General features: G+C 37.1%; 1 protein-coding gene across 16 annotated transcripts in view; it reads left to right on the top strand.

Annotated features, from left to right (window-relative positions):
• The window catches only part of Rbfox1 (RNA-binding Fox protein 1), a 1063832-nt gene that overhangs the window by 880458 nt on the left and 166678 nt on the right, over positions 1–16696 (top strand). Inside the window, exon 1 of one of the 16 annotated variants that reach the window (XM_081750852.1) lies at positions 4671–5223. The exons of the other annotated variants lie outside the window; for them this stretch is intronic. The gene's annotated coding sequence lies outside the window, so the exon portion shown is untranslated. Of the gene's footprint in view, positions 1–4670; positions 5224–16696 lie in introns of those variants that run through there. 16 annotated transcript variants of the gene reach the window in all.

Raw genomic sequence — 16696 nt, 5'->3', positions numbered from 1 at the left:
AACTCAAAGATTTCATTTCATTTCAGATAGGTATAGATTATACATATTAATAAGGCAAAGGTTATACAAATTCTAATCTATGCAATTATATAAACGTTGAAGTGGGTGACTTATCATCGCCCAGGCCATACTATTATAGGTATTAAGTGAAATTTGGCGAGAATACTCCTTTTGTCACGAAAGCTTGAAATAAAAAAGAATTTTTGGACATACCTATCCTAAGGGAGATAAAGGGTATTCAAATGTTTAGTCCAGAATAGAATAGCTCATAAATTCGTGAAATTAGTTTGAAACTCAACCTATAAACTTCTCATTAAAAATAGGTGGACACACGTCTCAGCGTTTTTGAAAGGGGCATTGAAACTCAACCTATAAACCTCTCATTAAAAATAGGTGGACACACGTCTCAGCGTTTTTGAAAGGGGCATTGAAACTCAACCTATAAACCTCTCATTAAAAATAGGTGGACACACGTCTCAGCGTTTTTGAAAGGGGCATTTTCTACTTTTTCCCCCTCCGAGTTGAAGGTGATGTGTGTTATTTGTGATCATTACGTGAAAATGATAGAAAACTTTGAAATAAATTTTCGAACATAGTTGGTATCTACCTTGATCTATATTTTAATCACCACTTAGATTAATGTATGTATACTAAAGGAAAAAAACTTTACGTCCCACGGTTATGCCGGTTAGGCTAAAGGAGACGGTGATTATGAGAAATGAATGAAATGTGGAATGAAGAAAGTGGGAGGAAACGGGAGAACCCCGTGAAAACCCACGAGCACGGTGTTTGTCCACCACAAAGTTCACATATATACTAAAGGAGTATGTAATTCAAAACTAATGCGAAATATAGAGTACGTCACGAACCCTATAAGTTAGGAAGATGAAAATGTGCATATAAACTCTTAATTACAAATGAGCGGAGGCTCATGGCCCAGCAGTTTCCAAAATTCTGATTTTAAGAGCGAAGAAGTGCTGCAATTTGTATATGTATTTTTCGCCACGTTGGAATAGACGTAATCAGGTGTTTGTGATTACATCATGAAAAACGTGTTAGTTATTTGAAATGTTAGTTCCTGCTTGAATCATGTCACATTGGTTAACGGGAGTATCCTATGAGAAAGGAGAGTTCAAAAGTTATGCCAAAAAATATATCATCTTACGGGTTTTTAAAATTACACTTTCATTGAATTTTTTGTATCGTAAAGGGCAGTGTTCGAAGTGGAAAAGAAGAAGAAGCGGTATGTTTTATTACGATTTTGATTCGACATACCGGCTATCTAAATGTTGAAATACAATGAAGGTATGTTATCTAAAAGATTGCATTTCTATTTACATAACGACCGAAAACAACTGGAGAGCTTCTCTTTAGTTACAGGGAGGGGGCCATGGAGAGACTTTGATCCCTCGCCAACAACTTTCCCGAAAAAATAAAAATATCTCTTTGTGTTGTATTATAGAAAATTATACACGAAAATGCTCAAAAACCGAGTTTTTATGTTAACCATTTCCTGCGGGAAAGCTCCCGCACCCCCACTCGACTGAGGGGTATTCCACACCCCAGGAAGAATCGCCCCCACAGCAGACAACCCCTAAATCCACTCATGCTCGAAACACGACATTTATATGAAATAAGACAAGAAGATATACACATTCATACGAAAGAAAGAATTCAGTGTGTCACATCAGAATATAAACTAGATGAACTTCTTTGAAAACACCTCATTTTAAAAACAAAAGGTAGAAAAAAGATGATAAAAATGTCGGTGTTGTCAACTTAGAAATTATTTATACATAAGAAATAAACTCCTTTTACGTGCAAAGCTATTCGTCAATTACTGTGTATAAAAATGGATTTATTAAAGGTATTTAGCATCGACTCTCCCGTGACGGTATGTCTTGGTCATTGAAAAACTAGAGGCGGTATGCTTTCGTCACTGAAAAACCAGAGGTATGGCATACCACCGCATACCATCTCATTTCGACCGCTGCCAAAGGGGGAAGGGAGTTTAAATGATTTCCATAAATCTTTTCTCCTCGTGCGTAGAACGGACATTTCCGTAGTAACTTATATATATGGCTATGTGAAAATATGTAACAAAAACACACAATCACATAACAGTTTCGACACAATAATTGTGTCTTCATCAGATTTCTAGAGAAAGAGTGGAAGTCAAATGAAGACAGTTATTATGTCGAAACTGTTACGTGATTGTATATATATATATAGCCTCCCTTGGATCCGCCCTTATATATATATATATATATATATATATATATATATATATATATATATACGAGGGTGGTTCAATAATTATTGTCCCTGACCTATAAGCAGTATTATTTTCCAGAAAGTCTCCTTTCATAGTAATGCACTCCTTCCACCTATGCTGTAAAGCTACCATGCCAGCTTCAAAGAAAGTCTCTGGCTGAGCCGTGACCCATTCCTCCACAGCTTCAATAACAGCTGCATTTGAGTGAAACTCCTTCCCCTTGAGGTGCTCCTTCAACTTCGGGAACAAATGAAAGTCACTAGGGGCGAGGTCGGGTGAGTAGGGAGGATATTCCAACACATCAAAACTAGCAGCATGGATTGCGGCACCAGTAAGATGGCTTTTGTGTGTCGGAAGATTATCTTGGTGGAACAGCACTGTTCGGTGCAATATCCCGCTCCGTTTTTCCTTGATTGCTTTGCGTAACTTAGGGATTAGGGCTGCATAATAGGTCTCAGTGATAGTGTCCAGCCTCCAGGTAGTCAATAAGGAGCACGCCCTTCGCATCCCAAAAAATTGTGCCCGTAACCTTGCGTGCTGATGCTTGCACCTTGAACTTGCGTGGGGGAGGCGAACTGCTGTGCCGCCACTCCATGCTCTGTTGTTTGGACTCGGGATCATGGTTGTGGAGCCACGTCTCATCCACTGTCACAAATCTATCACAGAACTGTTTCAGGTCTGCCCCCTATAACCTCCAAACCAGCCCTTGAACATCGAACTCTGTCTTTCTGATTTTCACGAATTACATTTTGGGTATCCATCGCGCTGACACCATTCTGAATCCCAAATGTTCATGCACAATGGTTTCCACTGAACCTACAGAGATGTGCATGATGTCTGCTAATTGTTGCACCGCGATTCGTCTGTCTGGTATAATCGTATCGTGCACAGCATCAATGTTTTCTGGGGTGCATGCTGTTGTTGGAGGACCAGCACTAGGGGCCTGTTGACACCTTTCCCTGCCGCAACGGAAGTCGCGGCACCAGTTCTTTACCACCTGGTAGTAAGGAGCCCCATCACCCAACACACTGATCATGTCCTCATGAATCTCCTTTGGGCTTAACCCCATTTTCTGGAGGTACTTGATTACAGCTCGTTGTTCGGTTTTCTCCATTTTTCAAGCAAGGTGCCACCTCTCACACCTGAAACGACAAAAAAGAATATTAATATAGCAGCTATGGTTCTGAAATTTAGCATATAGGCATCTAAGACATTAGGCTACAACATCCCCCATCAGCCATCCCAGCTTAAGTATTTTAAATATGCCGGGGACAATAATTATTCAGCCTTCCTTTATATATATATATATATATATATATATATATATATATATATATATATATATATATATATATATATATATATATATATATATATATATAATTTTCTCTTAATACCAGTGTAAAATAAAGGGACTTTTAATTAACACTTTTTTTAAAAAAAAAATATACGTAGGTATATACTTTTAAATTGAAACGATAAATTTTCTTACGAAGGGAATAATGGTAGAGTGGACCGTAGAGCATTCTTATTAATAACAGAGTTGAAAAAGAGTTAGATTAACTCTGATTTGGACATGAGCAAGCAAGAGTAATTCCGAACAAGTGACTGTCCGTTGTGTGAATTGATGTATAGGCCTATATGTGTGTTTTGAACTTAAATATGCAATTATGCCAGAGATTCCGTTTAACTTGTATATTCAACGGAGTAAACGTGCAACTTAACAATATGTAAATATTTCGAATAATTACTAACATAATTTGTATAATGTGAATATGGATTTAATGTTCATTGTAATATAGCATTATGATCTTAATGAATATGTTGTTCATGCATGAGATGTAAAATGATATACATGTATTTTATACATATATGGATCAATTGCAATAATTTTATTTAACATATGCATGAATCTTGTTTTTATTATGGTTAAAATGAAATGCGCATTATGTCCGATAGAGTGAGTATAGAAACATTTTCCTTGCTTCAGAAGAGAAATGTTTCGAATTTTGATGGCATAATTAAACTTAATTAATAGAATCTGCAAATAATGGCTAACCGTTTCATTTGATATCACAGGAAGTGGTTCATGTAATAATAGTTGTATTTTATTCACTGAGTTATTACTAGATTGGAGCGGGGTGGTATAATACGTATTTAATGGCTGTCGTGAAGAATACCATCTTTTGTTGTAAAATACCTGCATAGATTGTGTGCCACCACCACCGTTGCGTTGGTTACGATTTAGTTTTTGATTACTGCGAACTGATCTGTCTTTCTTTCTCTCATGCCTTCTGTATCCTGTAGCATCAGTTATCTGCGGAGTGCGCATGGCTGCCTCTCCTAGCTCGTTACCGGAATAGCCACGAGATGTCACGATGGTCGGTTCACTGCAGCGACCCATCGATCTGCGCGGTGGTGGAACCTTTGGTGAACAACAGGAATAACACAGTACATGGGCACGGTAGTACTGGCAACAAAATTAATACAATCTGCAGTCATTGGCTGACATTCCTTTTGATCAGTACTGAGCCAGTTTTCTGCAGTAGTGAGTGTTGTGTTTGGCCTTATGTTTACAGTCCCTGTGACAGCCATTGGTAGTTTGTTGTGGGAGATCAACCGTGTGCTGCACCAGTAGTAGTGGTGAGGAAGAGACTAGAGAGAGACAGAGGGAGAGATCGTGTACCAAATTGAAGGAGATAACTTTCCAAGTCACCCAAGTGCCTCTTTTGTAATATCACGAGCAAAGAAGGACGGAAGTAGTCTAAGGGAAGCGACCATTAGCGCACTTCATTTAGTGAGCATTTAATCGAAGGTGCCCAGTAAACTAGACACGGTCAGGCGCCATCAGTTTGGCGAACGTTTTATGTGCTAGCGTTTCTACTTCAACAGCCAAGCTGTGGGGCTCAGGGGCATTTTTTCTTCCGCCACAGGGAGTATACTATCCAGTAAGTAAATATTTTCATTTTTTGTAGTGATTAACATACGTAGTTAGGGAATGGTTCACAAAGCCGGTATACTTCTAATTTGTTCCGCAAAATGTTGTGTGTATGTGTGTGTAAACAGGAACTGCAGTTTTGTCGTGTTTATATCGTGGTTATATTTTAGTTTTAAAAAGTTATACCCATATTAAATACCAAAACATTCTTCCAGCGTTGTTGTATAAACATTAACTATTTGCTGTACTCAACCATATGTGTCTGCTTTAAGGATTTTATAACACTACCATCAACATATAAATTCAAAAACTGTATGTCACTGCATTCGGCTTGAGAGTAGTTTTTGCAGAATACGCAGTACGGTAGAAAGATACGTAAATTTGACCTGTATATGTACACATGGATATTTTATTACAATATTTTTCGTGTGGCTTGATAGTGTACAATAATATTTATGTATTAGAACAGTGTATAAACCAGTGATGATTTCACGGGTGGCCCGGAGGGAACTTTGCATAATACAAATTAAAGGCAATATTCATATAATTTTATAAGTATTTATTGGCCTGCTTACTGTTCAAAATTAGCATATGGTTTGTTGTTATTTACAAAAAGTGGTGAAGAACGTTGTTCATATCTTTTACGTACACCTGAGGTTCAGAACCAAAATTTCATATTGTTTTTTAAAGTACGATCACAATAATCACCCTGTCAGCTTCAAATCAGTAATCTACGTATTATTATTATTATTATTATTATTATTATTATTATTATTATTATTATTATTATTATTATTAGTATCATCACTGAAAGTCCTGGCAGATAGTGTTAGAATCGGGTTTCACATCTGTTTTGTACGTAGCAAGACTTACGTCACTGTCTGCAATGTAACAGTGATTTTAATGTTTAGACCTCGGAATTGATCATTACATCGTTTATTTAAAAGGGGTGTATATTCTCATACTTCAGATTCATGTTCTAAGCTTTTTCATTTAATAAATATGTTTTGGTAATATTACACATATTTTCATCGGAAGGTATATATAGCATTGTTCAGGAGCATCATTTCAGATTCTGCTCGGAAGGGGGGAGGATTCTCCATCGATATGATGGATTTCACGTTTTCATTAGTGTATTACTGTACTATTGGTTTATATGTAGTATAGGATTTATATATTACAGTATATGTAGTATATGACTCAAGGAGCAGTTGCCTTCCCTGAATAACGCCCCTGACATTGTATGGTCTGGATATTCGCCTGAGGTTCAGAACCTTGCAGTAAGATGAGGACGTACTGCCAGTTAGGTCTCAACCATCTTAATGGTTTCTAAATACAAATAACATTTGTATTCTCTCGTTCAGCAGTTATTTTCAATATAATTTCTGATAGTAATCATTCTTTAATGTATTTATAAAGTTACCATGGGAATATTTATGTGCAACGAAGCGAAGAAAATACTATTTATGACGTATCTTTCTTGTCAATATACAGTATACACGTATTGGATTTTACAGATATCGTTTTTGATGTCTCAAATAAATAAAATCAAAGGATAACAAAAATAGTGGGCATAGATATTGCTTGCCTGGTTCCCCGTAATTCTCTCAACTCTGGTTTTGCACTTACAATGAAAAGGAGTAACGTTGATACATAATGTATTTAGATTTAGCTTTTCGTCGGGTATTATGATCTGTTAACTATTAAAAATGATATGTAAATAGTTCGATAAAGGGCAAGGGTGTAGCTGCGGAAGACATGGGTCCCGGCTCCCTGGAAAAGTCGTTCCCCCTAGAAAAACTTTCTACGCCCCTGTGAAGTAGATGAATTACAATATTAGTCTGTTTTCAAGTAGTTTTGTTGCTGAAAATGTACACACAGACGGAACTCAATCTTCGTCTTCTCCCGCTACGGTACTGCAACTCTCAAGGTAATTTTTTTGAAAGCCAGCAAATTTTAAACATTTACTGAGAAAATTACATATATCTTTCGTTTATTATTGATTATACAGGGTTACTCATCTTCCTTACATAATATTGATTCATACATTTGGTTTACACTAACCGTGCATGACGCACCTCCAAAATTGTTCTGCTGACATGTTTACCAAAAAGCATTCCCCATACAACATAAACATTTTCGATAATGCTGTATTTTAGTATTTTACGATCTGCGGTGAGGAGGCAGAAGAGAGATCGATGGTGAAATATTATTGACCCCTATCCGCAGGGCTCGAACCTACGATAGAGAGGCAGCTCTCTTAATGGCCCTGACCTTGAATGATCTTTTTCCCCCCTTTCCGCGGGACTGACCTTGATTAAAACGTGTTTTCCGTATGTAAAAATTGTACATTTTTTTCACTCAATGTTGTAGTTATTTAATAGCTTCATAAGTTTTAACTAACTCTTTTGTCAACCTCCTAAGTTTTCAGTGATGTATATTTAATCACGGATGGGCATCACTATTTAATATATTTAGGCTATCCGTAATATTGATACATGCACTTGGTTACACCAACCTTGCTTAGCTTTTTGATGGAGTGTACTGAATCTCGCATCACAGAATAGTATAATAAATTCGTCGTTTCATTAGAATTCGGTGGAATAACCCAGTTGTTCAGTTTTAGAGAATTTGATTTTTCTCTCTCTTGTTTTCTAAGGTTTTACTATATGAAGAAGATTGCATTAATTGTCGTCCATAAAAGTGAAAAATTAGCTTTGAATTTATACATGCCATTAACACACAATGTTTACAGCTGTCACTGGTGTTTAGATTTTATGCCACAGTGCACTTGAATAGTGCTAGAGCGGAGGGGAATGTTCGTCACAGTATACAGCTGACCTACGTTGGCTGTTGTGATCGTAGTGCGTGTCTAATACTTGTACATATTTAAAAACGGGACGCGATGGTAAAATAACATATATTCTCGTTCAATGAATCTGATCGCAGAAATGATTGTATAATTTGAAAAGAAACACTGACGCCAAGGAGAGGTTCAGTTTATGTATAATATCCTACATATACTTTCAAAATATATCATAATATGCAGTTTATTGGCAATTAATGCCTGGAAGTGGACAAGTAGTTTCCAGTAGGGGAAACGTGAAAGGCCAGCAACGGAGGCGCTGGCTACTGGAAGGATAGTGAACTATGAAATTATTCAGTGCGTGCCATGAAATTATACCTGGGGCCATATGTTGCAAAGGCGAGTGTCGTGGTATTGAGTTCGCTTAGGTATAAAAGTTGATAATATTATGAGGTATGTCCTTTCTAAGTTAACACATTTCCGTTAATGAGTTCGAGTTTTGCCAAGTGGGGTAGGTGAAAATTATTTAATGCAGAGTGGGAACGAAATACTGCAGAATGATTGTTCTTAAATCTCTCGTGGTGCGCTGGTTTGGAGTTGAGTGTCTCGTTTAGCACCTAAGCTATTTGAGACATGGATCTGCGGCTGAACATGGGATCCGAACCATATATTCTAAGCTCAGACCATATCGCGTTTTTGTCAATAAGATCATCGAATCCCAAGGTTTTTCCAATGCTAACCAGTCAGTAACTAACTGTCCTTGGTCGCGAGAAAAGTGTCATTCTTGGGTTCTGTTCAGGTTCTTAATACCTATGTACGGTGTCCTCTCACTACGAGTATTTTGCCAAATAACAGTTCTAATCAGGTTCTATATGTAATTAGTGGCCACTGACAAGTAGAACAGGTGGAAGAGTTCTTTTTCCCTTGTGGTTTACAATCTTGTATGGTAAATTGCTAATTCACTAAAGTGGTTAGATGGATCGAGACTTAATTGATTTGATTTTTAGTTTAGCGACCTTTTCAGCAGCGAGGCTGTGTGAGACGTGGACCTACAGCTTAACGTGGAACCCGATCCACATGAGCTTCCACCGGGAATCGAACCCGGGTCTTGACTAAGACCTAAGATTAGAGATAAAAAATATGTTAGTAATTGTCTCTTCATTAACCGTAGAGTACTAACATGGGTGAAAATTATATAACCGTGTATAGAGTATTAAAACTTTTAAATTTATATAGTATCTTGATTATTTTTTCTATAGCGGTATGGTATACAATTTTGTATTAAAGTGTCACATATTGAAAATCTTAGCTTTTTCAAAATTATGCACCAAAGAATTATGTGGGTGAAAATTCACCCATGTTAGTATCTCTATAGTATTAAAACATGTTAGTACAATACGGTTAACAAGAGTCACATGCACACATCCAATATCGATATGCAGAGTCGTGAGTTCGATGTTAGTGACACAATATAGAAATAAAACAGTGAATTTTCGGGGGTAGCGCCAAATCTAGGACCAACATTTTGTGTTCGTATGTAATTATTTAAAGTAACAACAGTTGTAGTAAGTAACTAAATATCTAAGGCATAAGAATTCTATAATAACACTATCGAAGAAACAGATTTCACATGTGCGAGTATTTTTTAAGAAATCGGCAAAAATCTGTTGTTCTCAATCCCAAGATATTTAACAGTAAAAATTCCAATTTTATTTATTTACCACAGTAATTGGGAACATCTTAACAGATTCAACTTATTTGGTCTAGGTATATATTCGTGTTGCGTGCGAGATGAGACATTTCTTGTTTTGTCTTAGAAATGAGACAAAGTTCTGATCACTTCTAGGTGAAATTAAAAGATCAGGGCATAAATGTACGAAACGAGACCAGAAAAGCTGATCGAGAGGAAACGAGACTTCTATAAAGTTTACGAGTTAGGACGAAAAAGTAATTTTTCGCGTCGTGGACAACACTAGATTTAATGTGACATCGGACAATTTGCAGCCGTTAGTACAGCTTGTATTTAACGTGGACTCAAGTGACTTGTTTCCAGAAGACTAGTAGTCCATTGTTCATGCAGCGCACCACTCGATTGCGTCAGCAATGATGGAGGAGAAAATCTGCACCGGACTCATTACTCAAAATTTCGACCGTAGATGTTTCATAATGTTGAAAATGTGAAGATTAAGCGGGCCATGGAAGATTTTGAAGCTAATTCTAATGTTCATTTAACTACACCTAAACAAGTAAGTTTGTGCATTGCCATGTTGGAAGAACAATGTGACATTGTTAAGGAGCAACGTAATGTACCGTACTATAATACATCTAGTCGCCGTAAGTTTTCAGGTAATTATTGTGCAGTAATTCGTCCTTTGAAAATAGTAATAGGACCAAAGGAATACCATTAAATTTTCGACACACACCAGGTCAGTTCCCGGCGTGATGTTTAACGGCAGAACTTGTTGAAAACGAGGAGGAACGTGGCTTTATATCAATCACCGGCGATCCATGTTCTATATTCGGCGGCGCCTTTTTCGCTTTACTGCATTGACGAGTAGCTCTTTGATTGTGGATGCAGGGACAGGTGTTTACAATTGCTGGTTTAGCTATGAAGTCAGTTGCTGTACAGTCCTTTTGTATTCAATGTTCGATCTGTCTCACCGTTTGTTTTTCTCCCGTATTCCTCTTCGATTATGTGTTGCAATGAGTTGTATGTAGTGTCATTATCTGTCTTCAATACATATGCTCCAACTAACTTCACATCCACAATATGCTCTCTTTGAAATTTGTTCATCTTGCCCTGCGAACGTCAGGCCTATTGTACACTCACGAATCTGTACTACACCGCTACGCGTAATAATCAATACCACGCGACACAATATAGTCACAGTTCACGAATGTTAAGTGTTACAAAGTCACAAATATTATGTATTGTATTACATAGATATTTCCATTGTTTTGATATTACTTTTTTTTTTTTTTTTTTTTTTTTTACCGTTTTATGCCATTTCTGCCTTTATATCTGTATTAGCTTACAGCGTAAGAACATAGGAAATACGCCAAATATTTTAAAATTGGCTTCGTTAGCTTTAAAACTGTTTAGTTATTCGTTGATGTTTATATCGTGCTCTTACCTTGACTTTAAATAATTTCCAAGCATCTGTTCATATTTCACGATTTAAAAAATCGCATTTTTTTTTTTTTTTTTTTCATACGCATTCTTCAATTCAAATGAATTTTTGTGGTACCCAGCCATGTTTGAGTCCCATCTATATGCACCACTGTCGAGGAAATGATTACTCTTAAATATAACAATGAAAGAGGGTTGGTAATTTTGGTGTGACTTGTGAACATTTCACACAAAGTTTTTGAAGGGAGGGAGAATCAATTGGATTCTTCCTTTTGTATTTTACCCCCTCTCCTCAGCAGTTCTTGCGTCATATCCTGTTCCTGGCTGCCAAATTAGGTAATTGTGAGAGATGATACGCAGCTGCATCAGGTCCAATTTCCTTGCCCTCATTCGTTCCTCCCGTCGTCGCCCTTGCAGTTGTTGAAACGTGCTTCCATCCTCTTCCTCGTATACCATTCACTGGAGAAGCGTATCTCCCATATGGTAGATTATTTATACAGTATCGTTCTCACGAATTGTTACTAGGTTAGTCGGCATTATTAATTGAGCTGTGGATAGTTTTTTTCTTCTTCTTTCCCATTATCGATTTCTCTGAGTCAGTGGTGGCAGACATTAAGAGAGGGGGGGAGCCGACTTGTCACGAAAATCATATTTTCCGTGACATGCAGCCGATAGAAGCACAAGACCAAATAGACGGATTTTAGTAAGATGGTGTGTGGTCGGTATATCATTCAATTTTTTTTTTTTTTTTTTTCAGGTGTGAAATCATTGACCGCTTTTAGCTGTTTCAGTATGCCTCAAATGGTTTCACATGCATCAAATATATCCAGAAATATGTGCAAAGATTGTCGTTTACTGTTATTTATTTATTTATTTATTTATTTATTTGTTTGTTGTTGTAATAGTTATTTGCTAGTTGACGAAAGGTAGCACAGGTTATCTCTCCAGTTTATTTGTTATGGAATAATAATATTCGCAATAGTTCAGGCAAATCAGTAGATTGCTTTTGAGACTTATAGTAGTAAGTAGGGCAGTACGCAGAAGGTGGGTGGAAACTCCGACTTTTCTATGAATCTAGTCTTTATTGTAGAAGTAATTTTACGAATTTTAGTACAATTTATCCTTAATTTGAACACTCCCAAAAATAATGGGGTCGCGGTGGCTCAGTGGTAGAGCGTTCACCTCTGGTGCTTGGGGTCCCGGGTTCGATCCCAGCCCCCGCCAAGTGAACTTTGTGGTGGACAAACACCGTGTGTGTGGGTTTTCTCGGGGTTCTCCCGTTTCCTCCCACTTTCTTCATTCCACCATTTTCACTCATTTCTCATTATCACCGTCTCCTTTAGCCTAACCGGCATAACCGTGGGACGTTAAACTTAAAGATTTCATTTCATTTTACTCCCAAAAATAAATTCCTGCGTACATGCCTGGTAGTAACGTTATACAGGAATACACTGACATATTTGACTTCCGTAATAATGATGAACCAGGGCATGATCTATAAGATGTAATGTTTATTGATTTTGTTCGTGGGTAGATCATACATAAAAAAGACCAAGATTACTGTCAAGACTCCGTCACAGCCATATACAGAATGGCCCAAAAGTAGGTATACACCCGAGCATTAATATCATTCTAGGTTATGGGTTTATTTGCTTCGGCTCTCCCGAGCTTAAGATGTAAGTAAAAATACATTAAGAACAAAATAATAAAGAAACTAAGTCTACCTTATGGATAACAATAAGAAATTATATAAAATGCAATGAGGTGATCAGTACGGTACTGTATACCTACTTTTGGGCCACCCTCTTCAGGAAATATTATTGTAACCATCCAGTGCAGTCACAATCGTTGAGACATTCGTAGTTCATAAATTTGGTTTCATAAAATATTTTTTTTAGAATTATACTGCTTTCTGTATCAATTTGAGGATTAGGATTAAAATCGGTAATATTGTATCTTGTTGGTGACAAAAATTTTATTATCTAAGAACAATTTTGTACAATTTCCAATCGGGAAATTTAAATTTTCTTGTAAATTGTAGTAGATTTTCTATCATGCGATTGTAATTTCCAATTTCGACATAAGCTTTTCATTCGATGGATATAGTTGTATTCGGACAAAGTTACACACCATAATCACATCCCTGCCTGGATAGAATTAAAGGAAATCTATAGCTTTTTTGAAGAAAGAAAGAGAAACTGTGCTGTAGGCTTCTATATCAGAATGTGCTTATGTGAGTATCCAGCAGTAGAAATGTTTATGATGAAATTCTTTGTTCAAGTTTTCAGAATCTTTGTTTATTTAGTTCATCAAATTATACCGTGTGTATCAAAAGTCCGGGGCTGTATACTAACCCCGTTATCACAAAAAAAAAAAAAAAAAAAAAAAAAATGAAAAAGAGAGAAGTTTTGGAAACAGATGGTTTTCAATCAAAACTGGTTAAATTTCTCCAATCGCACCGTGCTCGTGGGTTTTCTCGGGGTACTCCCGTTTCCTCCCACTTTCTTCATTCCACCATTTCACTCATCTCTCATTATCACCGTCTCCTTTAGCCTAACCGGCATAACCGTGGGACGTAAAACTTACAGATTTCATTTCATTTTTCTCCAATCGCACCATTCGTTTGGGCTCCACACTGATAAGGAACCGTAAGTGCACGGCTTTTCGATGCGTTCACAACGCTTTTTTTTATGGCTCATGCGTACGGTACGCTTGAATACGCTGACCATATATTTAAATGTGGATGGCTAATCACAATGCGCTGCAAACGCGTACAGTACGTCGGCTCGAGCGTATTTGTGCGTTTCGGAACAATAGACCGCCCGCTGTTTCGGAATCAGTGAAAGATGTCTAAAGGAAAAGAGGAAAAAGAAAGACGTGTTGCCAGGCAAGGGGATTTTTTCAAGAAACAGCTGCTTGGAAGATGCTTTGTGCAGAGTATTGGAACTCTGCTGTTATAGAGTATGTGCGTGTATAGCAAAGAAAAAAAAAATCAAAATATAAGGAAGTTCCGAAAAATTACCTAATCACAGAAAAATCTAGGTACACAATAGGGTTATTTCTCGTGATTCGCATGAATGAGAATAAGGGTGTGGCAGTAAAGCCTGGAAACCCTGACTGCCTCACACTGTGATTTATAACTTTGGCGAAAATAAAATTATCGAATAGCCACCTAGGTCGCTTTCGCTGCGGAGTGTAACGCATCGGAAACGCATCCTCGTTAGCCATACACTAAGGGCATGTGAAAATTGATATGGGGAACGTGCACAGCTTTATCCCAGAGAACCTAGAACACGCCGAATCCTGTTCTCAACAGTGATGTATTATTGGTCTGGTGAGTTCCTAACGGAAGAGCCTGCTCAACTGGCATTTTTTTTTTTTTTTCATTTAACATAGAGCGCCTTCCCAGTGTACAGCCCAAATGATTGTGCAATTGAAAAAAAAAAAAACAGGTATACAGTTTTAGATTGAAAATTAATTATTCCCAACAACTTCGCTCTGTTCATTTTTTTCATAACTTTACTCATTACAGAGTGGCGTATGACTCGGACTTTTGGTACACACTGTATAGTTTTATGTAGCTCGACAGCAGTAACTTGAAGTCTGAGATGCTAAAGTTGCAGTAAGTCATAAATAAACGTAAGTGTATTGACAAGTAGGTCTACCCACAACAGGTTATCGAGAATGAATCATTTCTACATATTCCGTTGTATGAAGGTTTGCTACTTTATATTACACAGTATTTAGCTATAATTTCAACACCTACAGAGATCAAGACATTTTGGTTGCGACATACCTGGTATTCTGAATTAGCGGGGGCTCCCCCTCCCTCTTCCAATAAGTGTCAGGCAGCGGGTTGGGTGGCAAAAGCCTTTCGATGAGTTTGGAGGCCAATTAACGTTATTTATTGTTCTGCCCCATATGTTAAACTTAAAGAGTAAATAGTAGATAAAGCAATTTCTAACTCTCAGTTAAAATTTTACAACACAATGGACTTCTGAATAATGGACAATGGACGCATAGAGCGTCTGGACACGCAAAGTTTGCATTGTGCATACATATTTCTTGTTAATTCTGCATTTTTAGTTGCACAAAATGGTCTATATGTATAAATCAAAAATTATTTAAGATTCAATTGCATGTCCTATCTTTGTTGTTCTGCTATAATACGTTATGTGAGAGGTCGATTACTTTTTTTTTCCTTTTGTTACATAAAACAGTTCCCGAAAAGTAAATTTTCATTAGTTGTCTGCTCTTCAGACTTGCTTAGGACTAACTTTTACTGTTACCATGATTTTTACTGAAGTTAATTGTCTTGCCAGACACTACTTTAATTAGAAGCATATTCTTTTTCTCGTAGTTCCTGTAATTCCCCCATAGGAATAGGTTTTAATCATATATGGAGGTTGATTGATTGAATTTCTGTTCAGCACGAAGGCCGTAATGTGGACATAGACTTCCGGATTCATATTGGATCTGAATCACGTTAATTTTTGTTGGGAATTGAACTCTCCTATAGCTAGGAAAATGTTCATTGAATGGAGGGCCATATCTAAACATACCGAAATAAACTTTTTTCTTAAGTGTTGCTCATTATTCCCGCCTCTACATAATAATATAGTCCTTACTGTCAGTGTATTGCAGCTTGTGAAAGAATAAGTCTTGTAACCAGTTACGACGTCTCCGGCTTAGACGACAAACTGCAAGAATGAAGATTATCGAAAAATAAGTTTTCGCAATAGTAGTTTGTTGCATAAGTTTTAAAAGTCTAATTGAATGACTATATTGGTCTGTGAACTGGTATCGGAGCAAAAACAGTAACAGATATAGAGATACGTTTGTTTAATGGATTCAGCTCCCGAAGAATAAATTCTCTCTCCCCAGTTAACCATGTATTCAAACTGGAAGTGGTAGAAGTCAACCATTTTTGATTACAACGTATTTCGTTATCGGTTTACAGTGTATCGCTATAGAACAGAAGCGGTAATAGATAGTGTCAAGCATTATTTGTTCGATTCAGAGTCTCAAGAATGGATTCCAATCTCCATCCTTAACCATGGTTGAAATCTATTCCATAATAATTTTCATAGAATGAAAACGTAAGAGATCGCGATAATTGGCTTTTTGATGGAGCTTCAGCGTCCCTAGAATAAGTTCCTGCTCTGACTTATTTCTCTAGTACAACTGTAAGTCATAGACCTTTTGTTTCTGGTTTCAATATAGAGTTCACATGGTTTGGAAATCTGCCGTAGCTACACTATGTGAAACGAAACTCACGTGCAGTGGCGTATTTAGGAGGCTGGCTATCGGGCTCAAGACCCCCACCCGAAATAAATTTGTTACATGCAAAACTTCATTAAAATTCATCGGCACCCAAAAGGAAAAATATAAGTTCTTATTCACGTGTTGTGCATAGCCCCTCCCCCCTTCGAAACAAAATCCTAAATACGCCACTGCTCACGTGTATTTACTAACAGTTTTTATTGAGTCCCGATGGATTGCTCTACTCTAGTTTCAAATTTTGTACTGCGTCCTGATTGGTTTATT

Source organism: Thermobia domestica, chromosome 3 (genome assembly GCF_964235325.1).
Source record: "Thermobia domestica chromosome 3, izTheDome1.hap1.1, whole genome shotgun sequence".
NCBI classification, from domain to species: Eukaryota; Metazoa; Arthropoda; class Insecta; order Zygentoma; family Lepismatidae; genus Thermobia; species Thermobia domestica.
This window is presented reverse-complemented; position numbering and strand designations above follow the sequence as displayed.